Source organism: Eubalaena glacialis, chromosome 5 (assembly GCF_028564815.1).
Source record: "Eubalaena glacialis isolate mEubGla1 chromosome 5, mEubGla1.1.hap2.+ XY, whole genome shotgun sequence".
NCBI lineage: Eukaryota > Metazoa > Chordata > Mammalia > Artiodactyla > Balaenidae > Eubalaena > Eubalaena glacialis.
The window spans coordinates 88,078,469-88,085,706 of NC_083720.1; the positions used below are offsets into that span (position 1 = coordinate 88,078,469).

At 39.6% G+C, this 7,238-nt stretch overlaps 1 non-coding gene across 1 annotated transcript; it reads right to left on the reverse strand.

Moving 5' to 3' along the window:
* Positions 1-823: 823 nt before the first annotated feature.
* On the reverse strand, positions 824-956 carry LOC133092810 (small nucleolar RNA SNORA31). Its single transcript, XR_009701165.1, has one exon. It is a non-coding gene; the product is annotated as a small nucleolar RNA SNORA31 (small nucleolar RNA).
* Positions 957-7,238: the final 6,282 nt, after the last annotated feature.

Sequence of the window (7,238 nt, forward strand, 5' to 3'; positions counted from 1 at the left end):
TCCTGGATTACTCAGATAAACCCAAGGTAATCCTTAAAAGAGGAAGAAAGAAGGATCAGAGACTCAGAGAAAGCAATGTGACAATGAGAGCAAAGAAAGAAACTGGAAAATGTTATTTTTCCAGCATTTCCAGGGGATGCAGCCATGAGGCAAATAATGCAGGCAGTCTCTAGAAGCTAGAAAAAAGTCTTTGATTTTAGCCTCAGACTTCTGACTTTCCTATCTGTAAGAAAATTTGTATTGTTCAAGCCACTAAGTTGATGGTATTTTATTACAGCAGCAATAGGAAATTAACACGCTAAATTGCAGAGGGACTCACTCTGTCTTTCAAAATCCCACACGTGGTGGTCCACCAGAATTCTATGCTCATCACAAAAGCAAAATACGAATGGGGCTGTGAGGAATGGCAGACAGGCGTATTTTGTGTATCTCCTCTGCTCATGCGCATACCCTGTGGTCCCACTGGACTTCACTTACAAAACACAGGTTCAAAGATAAAATTAAGAATTTTAAGACAGTGACAAGAGAAAATTAAACCACGCATGGGGCCCTTTGAGCACAGGGTCCAGTGCAAATGCACAGGTTGCTCGCCTGCCAGTGTTGCTTAGAAGGAATAATCTCCAAAAGTAAAACCAGTTGGTGGAAGTTGAGAAAAATACAGTGTTAATTGCAGTAATTGCCAGTACTCAAATCTGTTGTTGTTTTTTTAAGTTCTAGTTTTAGATTCTTTTTAGAATAAAATAGCCTCTTCTCTGTTTACAATGTTATTTCTGAGTTGCAGAAATTCTCTCTCCATGTTTCTCTCTGTTTTATCATTTTTTTCTCCTGCATTTCCCCCATTCAATCTTGGCTGACAAAATCAGACAGACAGAAAGCATGAGGATGCTTTTTTCTTACATCTGGAGTGCAAACCTCAGCAGCAGATAGTACTGCTCCAGGTCTGTCAAATCAAATTGGGTTTTTATAATACAGGTTTCCAAGCCCTGCTCCATTATTCTTTCAAACACGTACATACATGCACAGAATTTCCAGGTCTGAAGTCCAAAAAGTGTACTTTTTAAAGCTCTGTAATTGATCCTGACTGTTGCTGCTGTTGAGAAACACTGAGAAACTCCATCATTTCAATGTTTCAGAGAACCAAGATTTGGAAGTAGGAAAGAGGTCAAGATCAGTAGCTTTCAGAAGCCACCAACAGCCACCCAAATAGACAGTAAAGCCAACATAAGCCACATACAAGTTGGCTGCGAAGGTCTCAGTATTTTTTCTTCATAAGAAATTGAATGTTCTGAACCTATGGATGCCAGGGGGGAAGAGTGGGGGGAGGGATAGATTGGGAGTTTGGGATTGACATGTACACACTGCTATATTTGAAATAGATAACCAACAAGGACCTACAGTCTAGCACAGGGAATGCTGCTCAGTATTCTGTAATAACCTAAATGGGAAAAGAATTTGAAAAAGAATAGATACGTGTATATGTATAACTGAATCACTTTGCAGTACACCTGAAATTAACCCATCATTGTTAATCAACGGTGCTCCAATATAAAATAAAAATTAAAAAAAAAAGAAACTGAAGGTTCAGGTGCAAGGGGATGAAGGTGGTTTTAAAAAATTAACAAAATCTAAGGAAAAGGGTAAATTATCTTTGAAGACTCAGAGTGAACAAAACCCTAAACCTTGTTTAGTTGAGGAACCAAAAGAAAAGTTTCAGAAAACTTTGTGGCATCTTCAGTATAATGCAATAAAAATTGGCCAACAAGCCCAGGGAATCAAAGGAAAAAAATACAATAAAATGAAAGGACAGGGGACTTCCCTGGTGGCACAATGGTTAAGAATCCGCCTGCCAATGCAGGGGACACTGGTTCGAGCCCTGGTCCGGGAAGATCCCACATGCCACAGAGCAACTAAGCCTGTGCACCACAACTACTGAGCCTGCACTCTAGAGCCCGTGAGCCACAACTACTGAGCCTGTGTGCCACAACTACTGAAGCCTGCACACCTAGAGCCCGTGCTCCACAACAAGAGAAGCCCCCACAATGAGAAGCCCATGCACTGCAACAAAGAGTAGCCCCCGCTCTCCACAACTAGAGAAAAGCCCACATGCAGCAATGAAGACCCAATGCAGCCAAAAATAAAAATAAAGAAAATAAATAAATTTTTAAAAATATATATATATATTTTTTAAATATATTAAAAAAAAAGAAAGAACAGTTAAATGAGGAGACACAAAGACAACAAAGTAAGATGTAAATGGAGATAAATAAAATCAAAAGATGTTTCAAAGAAACCAAAATTATAATAGCCAAACAAAAAAATCTGCATAATACTTTTTAAAGTGCTTAAATAACAATGAAGAAATAAAATGAAAATGATGTGAGGAAACATTCAATGTAGAGATAAAGAATTAGAATCAAACCAACAATTATGAGTATTTTCAAGAAACAAGAATATAGGTAATCAAAGAAAAACCAAGACTTAATTGAAAAAATAAGGTAAACCAAGAAAAAATAAAAAGAGACCATTTTTTAGAACTATTCAGACAAATTTTTTTTTTAAGTAGCACAATCAAGGAAAAACCTCTATGAAAAGGCAGAGAAAACTAAAATGATTAACCACTAAGGAATAAAAACCAGAAGGACTCTGACATCTCTAAAATTACATAACAGAAAAATAAAGAAGCAATATATATATAATTTTCAGACAAATCGAACTGTAACCTAATAATTAGGCTTAAAAGTGTCATTTATTTTTTAAAACATCACAGAGACTCTCAGATGTACAAGAGCTCATAAACACAACTTCTGTCCTTCTTGAAAATTTCCTAAAGATACTAAAACTGAGTTAAAGAGAGACCTTCAAGATGGTGGAGGAGTAAGACATGGAGATCACCTTCCTCCCCACAAATATATCAGAAATAAATCTACATGTGGAACAACTCCTACAGAACACCTGCTGAACAGTAGCAGAAGACCTCAGACTTCCCAAAAGGCAAGAAACTCCCCACGTACCTGGGTAGGGCAAAAGAAAACTAGAGACAAAAGAATAGGGACGGGACCTGCACCTCTGGGAGGGAGTTGTGAAGGAGAAAATGCTTCCACACACTAGGAAGCTTCTTCACTGGTGGAGACGGGGGGAGGTGAGGGCAGAGGGGAAGCTTCAGAGCAACGGAGGAGAGCACAGCAATAGGGATGCTGAAGGCAAAGCAGAGAGATTCCCGCACAGAGGATCGGTGCCGACCAGCACTCACCAGCCCGAGAGGCTTGTCGGCTCACCCACCGGGGTGGGGGGGGGCTGGGAGCTGAGGCTCAGGCTTCGGAGGTCAGATCCCATGGAGAGGACTTGGGTTGGCTGCATGAACACAGCCTGAAGGGGGCTAGTGTGCCAAGCTAGCTGGGAGAGAGTCTGGGAAAATGTCTGGACCTGCCTATGAGACAACAGACCATTGTTTCGGGGTGTGCGAGGAGAGGGGATTCAGAGCACCACCTAAATGAGCTCCAGAGATGGGCACAAGCCACGGCTATCAGCGCGGACCCCAGAGACAGGCATGAGACGCTAAGGCTGCTGCTGCCACCACCAAGAAGTCTGTGTGCAAGCACAGGTTGCTATCCACACCTCCCATCCTAGGAGCCTGTGCAGCCCGCCACAGTCAGCGTCCCGTGATCCAGGGACAACTTCCCCGGGAGAACACAGGGTGTGCCTCAGGCTGTTGCAAAGTCACTTCGGCCTCTGCCACCACAGGCTCTCCCCACATTCTGTACCTCTCCCTCCCCCTGGCCTGGGTGAAACAGAGCCCCCTAATCAGCTACTACCTTAACCCTGTCCTGTCTGAGCGAAAAACAGCCGCCCTCAGGTGACCTACACGCAGAGGCAGGGCCAAATCCAAAGCTGAACCCCAGGAGCTGTGCGAACAAAGAAGAGAAAGGGAAATCTCTCCCAGCAGTATCAGGAGCACTGGATTAAATCTCCACAATCAACTTGATGTACCCTCCATCTCTGGAATACCTGAATAGACAACAAATCATCCCAAAATAGAGGCGGTGGACTTTGGGAGCAACTGTAGACTTGGAGTTTGCTTTCTATATCTAATTTGTTTCTGGTCTTATGTTTATCTTAGTTTAGTATTTAGAGTTTATTATCATTGGTAGACTTGTTTATTGATTTGGTTGTTCTGTTTCTTTCTTTCTTTTATATATATATTTTTTTCCTTTTTCTCTTTTTGTGAGTGTGTTTGTGTATGCTTCTTTCCGTGATTTTCTCTGTATAACTTTGTTTTACAATTTGTCCTCAGGTTCTGTCTCTCCCATTTTTTTTTTTGTACACTTTTTAGTGCTTGTTATCACTGGTGGATTTGTACTTTAGTTTGGCTGCTCTCTTCCTTCTTTCCTTCTTTTTTTGTTACTTTTTAATTTTTCTATTTTTAATAATTTTTTAATTTTTTATTTTAATAACTTTATTTTATTTTTTCTTTCGTTCTTTCTTTTTTTCTCCCTTTTCTTCTAAGCCGTGTGGCTGACAGGGTCTTCGGGCTCCAGCCAGGTGTCAGCCCTCTGCATCTGAGGTGGGAGAGGCGAGTTCAGGACATCGGTCCACCAGAGACCTCCTGGCTCCATGTAATATCAAACAACGAAAGCTCTCCCAGATATCGCCATCTCAATGCTAAGACTAAGCTCCACTCAACGACCAGCAAGCTACAGTGCTGGACACCCTATACCAAACAACTAGCAAGACAGGAACACAACCCCACCCATTAGCAGAGAGGCTGCCTAAAATCATAATAATGTCACAGACACCCCAAAATACACCATCGGAGGTGGTCCTGCCCATCAGAAAGACAAGATCCAGCCTCATCCACCAGAACACAGGCACCAGTCCCCTCCCCCAAGAAGCCTACACAACCTACTGACCCAACGTTAGCCACTGGGGGCAGACACCAAAAACAATGGGAACTATGAACATGCAGCCTGCAAAAAGGAGACCCCAAACACAGTAAGTTAAGCAAAATGAGAGGACAGAGAAACACACAGCAGATGAAGGAGCAAGGTAAAAACCCACCAGAGCTAACAAATGAAGAGGAAATAGGTAGTCTACCTGAAAAAGAATTCAGAGTAATGATAGTAAAGATGATCCAAAAACTTGGAAATAGAATGGAGAAACTACAAGAAACATTTAACAAGGACCTAGAAGAACTAAAGAGCAAACAAACAATGATGAACAACACAATAAATGAAATTAAAAATTCTCTAGGAGGAATCAATAGCAGAATGACTGAGACAGAAGAATGGATAAGTGACCTGGAAGATAAAATAGTGGAAATAACTACTGCAGAGCAGAATAAAGAAAAAAGAATGAAAAGAATTGAGGACAGTCTCAGAGACCTCTGGGAAAACATTAAATGCACCAACATTCGAATTATAGGGGTCCAAGAAGAAGAAGAGAAAAAGAAAGGGACCAAGAAAATATTTGAAGATTATAGTTCAAAACTTCCCTAATATGGCAAAGGTAATAGTCAATCAAGTCCAGGAAGCACGGAGAGTCCAATACAGGATAAATCCAAGGAGAAACACGCCAAGACTCATATTAATCAAATTATCAAAAATTAAATACAAAGAAAAAATATTAAAAGCAACAAGGGAAAAACAACAAATAATATACAAGGGAATCCCCATAAGGTTAACAGCTGATCTTTCAGAAGAAACTCTGCAGGCCAGAAGGGACTGGCAGGACATATTTAAAGTGATGAACCTACAACCAAGATTACTCTACCCAGCAAGGATCTCATTCTGATTCGACGGAGAAACTAAAATCTTTACAGACATGCAAGAGCTAAGAGAATTCAGCACCACCAAACCAGCTTTAAAACCAATGCTAAAGGAACTTCTCTAGGCAGGAAACACAAGAGAAGGAAAAGACCTACAATAACAAACCCGAAACAATTAAGAAAATGGTAATAGCAACATATATATCAATAACTACCTTAAATGTAAATGGATTAAATGCTCCAACCAAAAGACATAGACTGGCTAAATGCGTACAAAAGCAAGACCTGTATATGCTGTCAACAAAAGACCCACTTCAGACCTAGGGACACATATAGACTGAAAGTGAGGGGATGGAAGAAGATATTCCATGCAAATGGAAATCAAAAGAATGCTGGAGTAGCAATTCTCATATCAGACAAAAGAGACTTTAAAATAAAGACTATTACAAGAGACAAAGAAGGACACTACAGAATGATCCAGGGATCAATCTAAGAATAAGATAATAACAACTGTAAATACTTATGCACCCAACACAGGAGCACCTCAATACATAAGGCAAATGCTAACAGCCATAAAAGGGGAAATCGTCAGTAACACAATCAAAGTAGGGGACTTTAAAACCCCACTTTCACCAATGGACAGATCATCCAAAATGAAAATAAATTAGGAAACACAAGCTTTAAATGATACATTAAACAAGACGGACTTAATTGATATTTATAGGACATTCCACCAAAAACAACAGAATACACTTTCTTCTCAAGTGCTCATGGAACATTCTCCAGGATAGATCATATCTTGGGTCATAAATCAAGCCTTGGTAAATTTAAGAAAATTGAAATCGTATCAAGTGTCTTTTCCAACCACAATGCTATGAGACTAGATAACAATTACAAGAAAAAAATCTGTAAAAAATAAAAATACATGGAGGCTAAACAATACATTACTAAATAACCAAAAGATCACTGAAGAAATCAAAGAGGAAATCAAAAAATACCTAGAAACAAATGACAATGAAAACATGATGACCCAAAACCTACGGGATGCACCAAAAGCAGTTCTAAGAGAGAAGTTTATAGCAATACAATGCTACCTCAAGAAACAAGAAACAACTCAAATAAGCAACCTAGCCTTACACCAAAAGCAATTAGAGAAAGAAGAAAAAAAACGCCCAAAGTTAGCAAAATGTAGGAAATCATAAAGATCAGATCATAAATAAATGAAAAACAGATGAAGGAAACAACAGAAAAGATCCGTAAAACTAAAACTAGGTTCTTTGAGAAGATAAACAAAATTGATACACCATTAGCCAGACTCATCAAGAAGAAAAGGGAGAAGACTCAAATCAATAGAATTAGAAATGAAAAAGGAGAATTAAAAACTGACACTGCAGAAATATAACAGATCATGAGATCACTACAAGCAACTCTATGCCAATGAAATGGACAACCTGGAAAAAATGGCAAATTCTTAGAA